General features: G+C 38.8%; 1 pseudogene; it reads right to left on the bottom strand.

Annotated features, from left to right (window-relative positions):
• Nucleotides 1–9,207: 9,207 nt before the first annotated feature.
• LOC110316122 lies at nt 9,208–9,462 on the bottom strand (annotated as a pseudogene).
• Between the last annotated feature and the right edge of the window lie 2,910 nt (nt 9,463–12,372).

Below are 12,372 nucleotides of genomic sequence, written 5' to 3' on the forward strand. Positions count from 1 at the left end.
CCAAGAGAGAGGACTGCTCACATCAGAGGGAAAAGAAATAAAAAACAAACAGGAAATCTTGGATGTCTTGGATGCCCTGATAAAGCTGGCAACTGTGAGTATTATTCATCACTCAGAATATCAGAAGTGAAGAGCCTCAGTGGCCAGAGGCAATAACCAGGCAGATCAAGTGGCTATGCAGGAGCCTAACCAGGTTATGGGCCTGCAAGAAACACCTGCTGAGAAATGGGACTGGACTAAGGGATGGCTTCACTTAGAGTATACTGAAGAATAAAGAACTCAGATTGCTAGCCACCCTAGCCACTATTACCTAGAGAAGGAAGGTCAATAATACACATAAGAAAGAAAATTATACTCCCTAGAAAGCAAGCAAAAGACTTACTAAGTCAAATGCAGATTGGACTCACTTAGGGGATAAAAAGCTTATCCAAGCACTTAAGGGACCTAAAGAATATATTACAGACCTCAGATATATTACAGGGGTAGTAGAACAGTGTAACATATGCTAGCAAGTGAATGCTTATGCAGCCAAGAGTGAGCAAGACAAAAGACCTAGGGGAGAATGGCTGAAAGTATATTGAGAGGTCGATTTTACAGAAGTTAAGCCAGGAAAATATGGTTACAAATACCTTATAGTGTTTATAGATACTTTATCTGGATGGGTTGAGACTTTACCCAGAGAGCAGAAAACAGCTACCATGGTAGCCAAGAAGATATTAGAGGAAATTTTACTGAGGTTTGTAGTGCCAAAGGTAGTTAGACTGGGCAATAGTCCTGCTTTTGTCTGTAAGGTAAGTCATAGATTGGCAGAGATATTGGGGACTAATTGGAAGCTCCATTGTGTGTAGCATCCCTAGAGCTCAGGGCAGGTAGAGAGAATGGACAGAACCCTAAAAGAGACCTTAACTAAATTGACCTTGGAGACTGGCACAGACTGGGTGGTGACCCTCCTCTTGGCCCTGTTGCAAGCCTGGAACACACCCTACCATTTTCTTTTTATTTTTTAAATTTTTTATTAGATATTTTATTTACATTTCAAATACTATCCCAAAAGTTCCCTATACCCCCCCTCCCCGTCCCTGCTTCCCTAACCACCCACTCCCACTTCTTGGCCCTGATCTTCCCCCTGTCCTGGGGCATATAAAGTTTGCAAAACCAAGAGGCCTCTCTTCCCAATGATGGCCAACTAGGCCATCTTCTGCTACATATGCAGCTAGAGACACAAGATCAGGGGGTACTGGTTAGTTCATATTGTTGTTCCTACTACAGGGTTGGAGACACCTTCAGCTCCTTGAGTATTTTCTCTAGCTCTTCCATTTTGGGCCCTGTATTCCATCCAATAGCTGACTGTGAGCATCCACTTCTGTATTTGCCAGGCACTGGCATAGCCTCACAAGAGACAGCTATATCAGGGTCCTTTTAGTAAAATCTTGCTGGCATGTGCAATAGTGTCTGGGTTTGGTGGCTGATTATGGGATGGATCCCCAGGTGGGGTAGTCTCTGGATAGTCCATCCTTTTGACTTAGCTCCAAATTTTGTCTCTATAATTCCTTCCATGGGTATTTTGTTCCCTATTCTAAGGAGGAATGAAGTATCCTCACGTTGGTCTTCCTTCTTCTTGATTTTCTTGAGTTTTGCAAATTATATCTTGGGTATTCTAAGTTTCTGGGCTAATACCCACTTATCAGTGAGTGCATATCTAGTGACTTCTTTTGTGATTGGGTTACCTCACTAAGGATGATATCCTCCAGATACATCCATTTGCCCAAGAATTTCATAAATTGATTGTTTTTAATAGCAGAGTAGTACTCCATTGTGTAAATGTACCACATTTTCTATATCTATTCATCTGTTGACGGACATCTGGGCTCTTTCCAGCTTCTGGCTATTATAAATAATGGGACCTCATAAAACTGCAAACTTCTGTAAGGCAAAAGACACTGTCAATAAGACAAAAAGGCCACCAACAAATTGGGAAAGGATTTCCAGTAGGGAACTAATATCCAATATATACAAAGAGCTCAAGAAGCTGGACTCCAGAAATCCAAATAACCCCATTTAAAAATGGGGTACAGAGCTAAACAAAGTATTCTCAACTGAGGAATACTGAATGGCTGAGAAACACCTTAAAAAATGTTCAGCATCCTTAATCACCAGGGAAATGCAAATCAAAACAACCTTGAGATTTCACCTCCCACCAGTCAGAATGGCTAAGATCAAAAATTCAGGTGACAGCAGATACTGGCAAGGAAATGGAGAAAGAGGATCACTCCTCCATTGCTGGTGGGATTGCAAGCTTGTACAACCACTCTGGAAGTCAGTCTGGCAATTCCTCAGAAAATTGGACATTGTTCTACCAGAAGATCCAGCAATACCTCTCCTGGACATATACCCAGAAGATGTTCTAACTGGTACTAAGGGGCACATGCTCCACTATGTTTGTAGCAGCCTTATTTATAATAGCCAGAAGCTGGAAAGAACCCTGAAGTCCCTAGCATTTTAACCTGACCTCTTTTGAGGTCCTATTTGGTACCCCAATACCCTTGGTGTTCACTGGGCACTCTTAGTGGTATCCCAACTCACTGATAGGAATCTCTTCTTGAGCCTCCAAGCCCTTCAGTCAATACAACATTAGAATCAGTCCAAAAGGTCTGTTTTAAATTCTCCAGGGATGCCAGAGACCCCTCACCACTTCCAGACTGGTGACTGGATCTATGTAAGGAGGCATTGGGCACAGTCACTGGAATCCTGCTAGAAGGGACTTTTCCTGGTGCTGGTAGCTACTCCCAGAGCTCTCAAGGTAGATGGTATTGCTGCCTGGGTGCACACTTCCTATGTGAAGCATGCAGATGCCCCACACCCCAGAGATCCATGCTGGATGGTATAGAAGATGGATAATCTCCTCAAGCTCAAGACCTCTAGACCTTGATCATGAGTGCCTGGTGGTACCTTTGGATTCTGGTTCCTTCCTTCATCCTATTGCCTGTCCACCAAACCTGTTACAGCACTCGCTTTATCCCTTCTGTTGGGGTTGGGAGTGGCCAGAATGGGCACTGGGACCTCTGCTTTGGTTTTACAAGGGAAAAATTATGACACTCTTAGGACAGCCATTGATTTAGGGGTAGAGAGAATAGAAAATTCCATCAGTCACCTTAAAGAACTATGGACTTCATTATCAAAAGTAGTACTACAGAATAAGAAGGGATTAGATTTAACTTTTCCTCCAGCAAGGAGGGTTATGTGCTGCCTTAGCTGAGGTGTGTTGATTTAGGGTTGTTAAAGATTCAGTGGCCAAGGTGAGAGAAGGGCTAGCCAAGTGGAAGAGAGAAAACAGAATCAGGGCTGGTTTGAGTCTTGGTTTAACTCCTCCCCTTGGTTATTCACGCTCATATCCACCTTATTAAGACCCCTAATTGGTCTCCTGCTATTGTTCACTCTTGGGCCCTGAATTTTGAACCACTTGGTCACTTTTGTTAAAGAACTCATAGGTACAATACATCTAATGACCGTAAAGCAGAAATACAAAGAACTAGATACAGAAGACCAGGAGTGTGAGCTATCGGAATATCAACAATAGCTTCAGGATTGAAGCATGCACAAAGAAAGGAGTGGAATGAAGAGGTCAACTCAGAGCCATTGGAAAATCCCACCAGGCATACTACCTCTCCTGGAAGAGACAGGCCAGAGACAGTGTAGGCATCCCTCCCCTCCTAGATGAGACAGGTCAAGGAGGTCTGTAATAAGACACTATGACCAGTACTGAAGACATCAGCAACTTATAAAAGAAAGAATATAATTGGAAGGTAGAATTTCGAAGGTTAAAGTCCATGACCTTAACCGTAAATGTTAAAGAATGTGGCAACAGGCAGGCAGGTATCTTCTTACTGGAGCAGTAGGTAAGAGCTTACATTTTCATCTACAAAGAAAAAGAGACAGAAAGGTAGGGAATAACCCAAATGTTCAGTCTTTGAAACTTCAGAGCTCCTCCTATTCCAAATAGGATACATCTCCTAATCCTATTCAAAGACATCTACCACCTGTGGACCAAGTATTATAATATATGAACCTGTGATGGCACTCACACTCAAACCACAACACCCCCCCTCAGGAACCCATAATGTAAAATGCATTAAGTTCAATTTCAAAACTCTCCATAGTCTTTCACAGTGTCAACAGAATTTAAAAGTCCTGAGTTTCTTTTAAGTCTCAAGACAACTTTTAATTATAACCCTTTGTAAAATCGAAAAGAAAATGACATACTTCCAACATCCATTGGGACCAAATATGTATTACCATTTCAAATGGAGGAATGGAAGCATTATGAAGAAACATTGTACCAGAACAAGTTCAAAACCCAGCTTGATAAACCATACATTCTATAGCTCCATCTGAGGTTAAAGACTGAGATGTCTCCATCTTTCTAGCTCTGCTGCTAGCAAGGTAACCTCTTATTTGGGATAGATCTCCCCCCCTCTCTGCAGCTCTTAGTAGTAAGTATCCCGTGACTTTGGCATCTCCAAAACTTTGGGGTTTGTGATGTAATACAGGCTTCTCTTTCACAACTTCAAGCAATGGCTTTTCTGTGTCTCTATACAGAGACTCTACTGTCATACATCTGGCTTTAGTGCTTTCCTTACCCGAAGATTCCATAACTGTGTACTCCAGTAACCTTAAATCAGAACCTTATAGCCCAAGCTGCCAAACTCAGCTGCCCACTTGTTACGTAAAAATTTCCTCTGAGATTGAAACATTGTATCCTTTAGGAAGCTTCTTAAAGAGGAAGGAAAGGAAACTAAAGAGTAAAAACACATGGTGAGACTTGTGGCTCTAGCTGCATATGTAGTAGAGGATGGCCTAGTCAGTCATCCATGGGAGGAGAGGCCCTAGGTCCTGTGAAGGTTCTATGCCCCAGTATGGGGGAATGCCAGGGCCAGGAATGGGAGTGGGTGGGTTGGTGAGCAGGTGGAGGGGGAGGAGATAGGGGATTTTCTGAGTGGAAACTAGGAAAGGGGATAACATTTGAAATGTAAATAAAGAAAATATCTAATAAAAAAATACAAAAAAAAATGTCTCTGAAACTGACAAGATTCACTAGGTCCTTCAGTGACTGAGGGACTAGAGATCCCTTCTTATTGCAAAAATGTCTCTCAGATTAGTAGTGCTACCAAAACACTCAGAGAAGTCAAGCTACAAAGAGTCTGAGACCAGACTCCACCAGCTTCTTGGAAGAACCAGAGACTATGGTGATTAAAAGAGGTTTAGACTAACACAATTACTTGGAAAGAACACTCTCTAATCTATTGAGCTGCATGAAGGATATGCGGGGTCCTAACTTTTAGGATATGTGTTAGGGTGGGCTTTGGAGATACAAGTGTTTTTGTTTTTCTGGTTTTTTTTGTTTTTTGTTTTTTGGTTTTTTTTGAGTCATTTCTACCCCTGTAAGTAGCCCTTCACATATACCTGCAAGTAATCCCAATAAAACTCATGAGTCACCAAATTTATCATAACTGTAACTGAAGTTCTTCCATTCTGGGCTCCCTGTCTACAGTGAGGAGACATGTCTGTTGTGTCTCCCATTAAAAGATATGTTAGACCTTCAAAGGTCTGCTGTCATCTGAGTTTTGATCTTAGCTATTCTGATTGGTGGTAGGTGGAATCCCAGGGTTGTTTTGATATGCATTTCCCTGATGATTAAGGATGCTGAACATTTGTTAGTTGCTTTTCAACCATTCAAGGTTCTTCAGTTGAGAATTCTCTGTTTAGCTCTGTNNCNCATTTTTAAATTGGGTTATTTGGTTTTCTGGAGTCTAACTTCTTGAATTCTTTGTATATTTTGGACATTATCCCTCTATGTGATATCAAGTTGGTGAAGATGTTTCCCAATTGACAGTGCCGCTTGCCTTACGGAAGCTTTTCAGTTTTATAAGATCCCATTTGTTAATTGTCTACCTTAGAGCCCGAATCATTGGTGTTCTGTTCAGGAATTTTTCCCCTGTTCCAATGCTTTCTAGGCTATTCCCAACTTTGGTTTGTGAGAACTGTATTGAGTACTTTTGCATTGATAATCATTAGGGAAGCTGACCTAAATTTCCCTTTTCCTGTTGGGCCTTTCTGTGATTTAAGTATCAAAGTAACTGTGGCATTATAGAATGAGCTATGTAGTGTTCCTTCTGATTCAAAATCCCTTTGATTTTGTGGAAAAGTTTGAGTAGTGTTGATTTTGGGTCTTCTTTGAAAGTCTGGTAGAATTCTGCACTAAAATCATCAGAGCCCTGGGCCCTACTCTTGATGTAACTTTGGTACATTGTATCTGTCTAAAAAGCTATCCATTTCATCTAGAGTTTCCAGTTTGGTTGAGTATAGAATTTTGTAGTAAGATCTAATGATTTCTTGAGTTCGCATAGTTTCTGTTGTTATGTTTCCCATTTACTTCTGATTTTGTTGCTTAGGATACTGTCTCTGTGTCCTTTAGTTAGTTTCGCTAAGGGTTTATGTATCTTGATGAATCAGTTCTTGGTTTTGTTGTTTTATAAACAAAAAACAAAACAAAACAAACAAACAAAAAAAAAACAAGCATTTTTTGGTTCCTAATTGGTTAATTTCAGCCCTGAGTTTTATTATTTCATGCCATCTACTCCTCTTGGGTGTGTTTGTTTCATTTTGTTCTAGAGCTTTCAGTTGTGCAGGTAAGTTACTACTACTGTAAGATTTCTTCAATTTCTTTAGAGGGCACTTACACCTATGAATTTTTGTCTTAGTACTGCTTTCTTTGTGTCCCATAAGTTTGCGTATGCTGTGTCTTCATTTTCATTGAATTCTGGAAAGTCTTTAATTTCTTTCTATATTTCTCCCTAAGCATTTCATGGGATTATTTCAATCTTGTTTTATCTGTTGAGGCTTGTTTTGTAACTTAATATATAGTCAATGTTGGAGAGGGTTTCATGAGATGTTGAGAAGAAGGTATATTCTTTTGGTTTAGGGAAAAATGTTCTGAATATATCTGTTAAGTCCATTTGGTTCACACCCTATTGGTTTTACTGTGTCTGTGTATTTTCTATTTCTGTGACCTATCCATTGGTGAGAGTGCAATGACTAAGTCTCCCACTATTCTTATGTGAAGTTAAATGTGTTCTTTGAGCTTTAGTCACGTTTCTTTTATGAATATGAGTGCCCTTGCCTTTGGGGCACAGATGTTCAGAACTGAGAGTTCATCCTGGAGGATTTTTCCTTTGATGACTATGAAGTATCCTTCCCCATCTTTTTGATAATTTTTGGTTTAGTCTCTATTTTATTGGATATTATAATAGTTACTCCAGCTTGTTTCTTGGAACCATTTGCTTAGAAACCTTTTTTTTTTTTTTTTCCTGCATTTTACTTTGAGATAGTGTCTGTCTTTGTCACTGAGTCATTTTTCCTGTATGTAGCAAAATGATGGCTTCTGTTTACATATACAGTCTGTTATCCTAGCTCTTTTTATTGGGAAATGAGTGCATTGATATTGAGAGATATTAAAGACCAGTGATAGTTAGTTCCAATTATTTTGTTGTCGAAGGTGATACTATGTGTGTGTGATTCTCTTTTTTTTGGTGGGGGGTAGTTTGTTATAACATGATTAGCTTAATGTGTTTTCTTGTGTGTATATACACCTGCGTTGGAGTTTTCCTTCTAGTATCTTCTATAGGTCTGGATTGGTTAATATATATTTTTTAAATTTGTATTTTTCATTGGGCATTTCAGTTTCTTTGTCTATGGTGATTGAGAGTTTGGTGGCCATAATAGTCTTCTCACTGTTATACTCTGTTGAGAACTCTGGTGTTGAGACTCTGATATGTCTACCTTTATATGATATTTGGCCTTTTTCTCTTACTGAATTTAATATTCTTTCTTTATTCTGTGCATTTAGTGTTATAATTATTATGTGACAGAAGGATTTTCTTTTCTGGTCCAATCTATTTGTTGATCTGGAGTCTTTTATGATTATGGCCATCTGTTTCTTAGGTTAGGGAAGTTCTCTTTTATGATTTTGTTGAAGACATTTTCTGGTCCCTTGAGCCATGAATCTTTGGCCTCTCCTATTCCTATTTTATTAGGTTTGGAGTTTTTACTTTGCCCTGATTTTTTGGATATTTTTGGTTAGGAGCTTTACCTACTTTATATTTTTCTGACTGTTGTATCAATATCTTCTGCAGAATCTTCTATGCTGGAGATTCTCTCTTCTATTTCTTATATTCTGTTGGTGATGCTTGCATTTGTAGCTTCTCATATCTTCCTTAGGTTTTCCATTTCCAGGGTTGCCACCAGTTGTGATTTCTGTTTTTTTTCTACTTTTTTTTTCATTAGATATTTCCTTTTTTATATTTCAAATGTTATCCCCTTTCCTAGTTTCTCCTCTGAAAACCCCTATCCCTTCTTCCCTCCCCCTGCTAGCCACCCTACCCACTCCCTCTTCCTGGCCCTGGCAGCCCCATATACTGGAGCATATAACCTTCACAGGACCAAGGCCGTCTCCTCCCATTGATGACTGACTAGGCCATCCTCTGCTACATATTCACCTATAGCCCTAAGTCCCACCATGTGTTTTATTTGATTGGTGGTTTAATTCCAGGGAGGTTTGGGAGTACAGGTTAGTTCATATTGTTGCTCCTCCTATGGGGCTGCAAACCCCTTCAGCTCCTCGGGTACTTTCTCTAGCTTCTTCGTTGGAACCCTGTGCTCCATCCAATGAATGGCTGTGAGCATCCACTTCCGTATTTGTCAGGAACTTGCAGAACCTCTCAGGAGACAGCTAAATCAGGTCCCTATCAGTAAGTACTTATTAGCATCCAAAATAGTGTCTGGTTTTGGTGGTTGTTTATGGGATGGATTCCCAGGTAGGGCAGTCTCTGGATGGTCATTCCTTCAGTCTCTGTAACTCCTTCCATGGGTATTTTGTTCCCCCTTCTAAGAAGTATCCACTCATAGGCCTTCCTTCTTGAGTTTAATGTATTTTGTGAAAGGTCTTGGACTGCTTTGTTCAATTCTTTCACCTATTTGATTCTGTTTTCCCCTATTTCTTTTTATTTTTCCATAATTAAAACTTTATTGAAAAACTAACACAAAAATAGGAGATCACTGTTGTAGACTTTGTAAAATCAAACAATAATTACACTGTCTCTGTAGAGTAAAAGATTGATAAGGCTTTCTGTATAAAATACAAATCAGGAACTTCTATAGATGATTAGTGTTGCTTTTTTTTCTAAAGGAACAGCCTTCTGTGAGCCTGGCTTTTCCTCTTGTGGGCTGGCTCAACAGAGTTAACAACCCACACAAAGAACTACTGTCTCAGCATGGCTGAAAACTGTACAAACCTGGACATTTCACATCCATGAAGTAAGAATTTGTGCTCTCAATCAGGCGTTTCTTCTTATGATTTTTCTTCTCCTCTTCCAAGGAAGGGTATAACAGATCTCTATCCAGAGGCATGGTGATGGCTCCACAAGCGCGGCCACTCGATATCACTGAGATGAGCTTTCCCCTATTTTTTTAAGGGATTTATTTTTCTCTTTAAGGGCTTCTACCTGTTTGCCTGTATTTTCCTGTATTTCTTTTAGTGAGTTATTTATATCTTATTTAAAGGCCTCTAATATCTTCATGATATATGAGATTTTAGGTCAGCACCATGCTTTTCAGGTGTGTTAGACTATCCAGGGCTTGCAGTGTTGGAGACCTTGGTTCTGATGGTGCCAAAACTCTGACTTCTGTTGCTTATGTTCTTCTGGTTACCTCTAGCAATCTGGTTATAACTGTTGTTAACTATACTGGGTATCTCTCTCTAGAGACTGCCTCCTTTGAGACCAGTAGAGCTCTGTGACATTGGTTATTACAGGCCTTCTGGGCGGCAGGCAGTGATATCTATGATTAGGGACCTCCTGTGTTCCTGGTTAGAAGAGGCCCCCTGTGTCCTTGGTTAGGGTAGTCCTCCTATGACCTGGATATGACAGACCTTCTGGGAGACAGGTAGGCTGCGTTCTTGGTTATGGTAGACCCCCTGGGAAACAGGGATGCTGTAGGTTATGGGATAGGAGTGGGCACACCCAAACAGAGTTACAAAGCAGAAGGGAGATGGTTGTCCAGCAGAGATTAGAGTTGCTTTGTCTGCTGGGCTCCATGGGAGTGTCTTAGCTGGAGTTATTTGGGTAGGGGTCTTACCTGTGCTCTTCGTTACAGCAGATCTCCTGGGAGAAAGGTAGGCTGTGGAATGTGGAGGCATTTTTATTATTCTTAGTGCTTATAGGACAGTGAGGCTCCTATAACTACCTTACAAATTTGGTCAAAATGGAGGGTAAAAGGAGGGGATTTTTTAATCTCTTTGGAAAACAGATGTAAACCACAGGTATCATACTTCTGGCAAATTGTGCTTTCTCAACTACATGGCTACCAATTTTCTCTACAAGTCTATTTTCTAAGACAGAACACTCCATGAGATCAATACAGTGGCCATCCTGTTAATGTTGAACCTTTGATTGCCAATGTGTAGCAAAGGCTTACACCTTCTCTAAGGTTTTGTGACATGTCATACCAGATGAAGTAGAGTTTAGATTACATATTTTTTAAACTAAATTTAAATTCTCCTATATTTGTGAAGCAAAGACCCAACAATTAAACTTTATAAAGGAACAAATTAAGCTTAGTTTTTAGTATAAGTTGGTGTTTGAGTTTTGGGGTATCTGTTTTTATCTCAATTCCTTACTTTATCAAATAGTATAGGCCTTTTCTCACATTACTAAAAATGGTTAATCTTTATAGTCTTTAGGAATTTCTAAATATTTACACATGTGTGACACTATACACACACACACACACACACACACACACTTAGCAAGTTGTATGTGATTCTATTCTATTTCCTACAATTGATAATTCTCAATTGAAAAATGGCTATATTCTAGAAGATACGTTAATAGCATTCTAATCAATAACTTTCACACTTAATGATGATGTAATATTAGATAACAACGTTTGATTTACATTTGGAAGTTTTTTCTGTGTTGGTATTGACTATTCGCTGTTGTCTTTGAACTGTTTTTCTTTTATAATTAATCACTTGAAAATTCGTATGTATGGGTGCTTTGCCTACATTTATGTATATGGATCTAATGTGTGTCTGGTGTCCACAAAAGTCATGAGAGCCTTAGATTTCCTGGAACCAAAGTCACAAAACATTGTCACCTACCTCTTTTGAGTGCTTGTGTTGTGTATGGGTTTCTTCTAGAGCAGCAGGTGTTTTTAATATCTAAGCCATATTTCCAGTCCTACATTGTATTTCTTTTAATTTTTTAACACAATGAAAGTAGAAAATATTGAAGTCACTCATAAAGTTCAATTAGAACCTATAAAATTATATGCATATGAAATTAAGTAAGCAAAATATAAAATGTAATTAGTAACCCAATAAAGAAAAAAAACCACGTTACCTATATATACCTCAGAATTATACAGATCCCTAAGGTTGTTTTAGTATTTTCTTCTCTACTACAATCACTAGCCTTTTTTATATATGAATATGTAAGCTGGTAGGGTTGCTATTAATGTATATGTAAATATAATGCTAGTTTTTCACTATTTTTTGATTTATATAACTTATTCCCACAAGTACTGATGGACAAGTATTAGTTTGCAACAGTTTTTGTATTATTGTAATGGTTTTATTCTTGTTTCTGTGCTTAAACTGACTGATGACTAGTTCTTGACACAACAATAAAGTGAATAATCTACTCCCTACCCCCCAAAATGGAATAAAATTTCATACATTTCTATATTTTCAACATAAGTTTTAAATTAGCTGTAGTTGGTTCATATGATGTTTACTGTAATGGAGTGTGTTTCTAGTTAGGTAGCTACAAATAAAGCTTCCTGTATATCACTAACCTGATAGGCTTTTGCAAGTGAGCAAAGTGAGCTTTAATTTATATCCTATGATTCGCAGTGTTGCATCATAAGTTATTTAATGATAATTTCAAATTTAATATGTTATATTTAACTTTTTGCAAACATTTCTAATTTATAATCTCATCAGTTGTATCTGCCAATTTCTGTTTCTCCACACACTGGCAATATTATCAGATATTTAGAGTCTAGCAACCTGATACAGTGTGAAAGATTCTCAAATTTTTATTTGCATTCCTATCATTTTATATGGTAAAAGTATTTCTTCTTACATTTATTATTTATCTGCTTCTTGTTTTTATGAATTCTTTGTTCTTGGATATTTTCTTTCCTTTATCATCATTAATTATTGTGTTTATGATGTGTGGTGGTGGTGGTGAGGAGGTGGTGGAGGAGGAAGTAGAGGTGGTGGTAGTTGTGGTGGTGAATGTGTGTGTGTTTGTGTGT

This window comes from Mus pahari, chromosome 2 (genome assembly GCF_900095145.1).
Source record: "Mus pahari chromosome 2, PAHARI_EIJ_v1.1, whole genome shotgun sequence".
NCBI classification, from domain to species: Eukaryota; Metazoa; Chordata; class Mammalia; order Rodentia; family Muridae; genus Mus; species Mus pahari.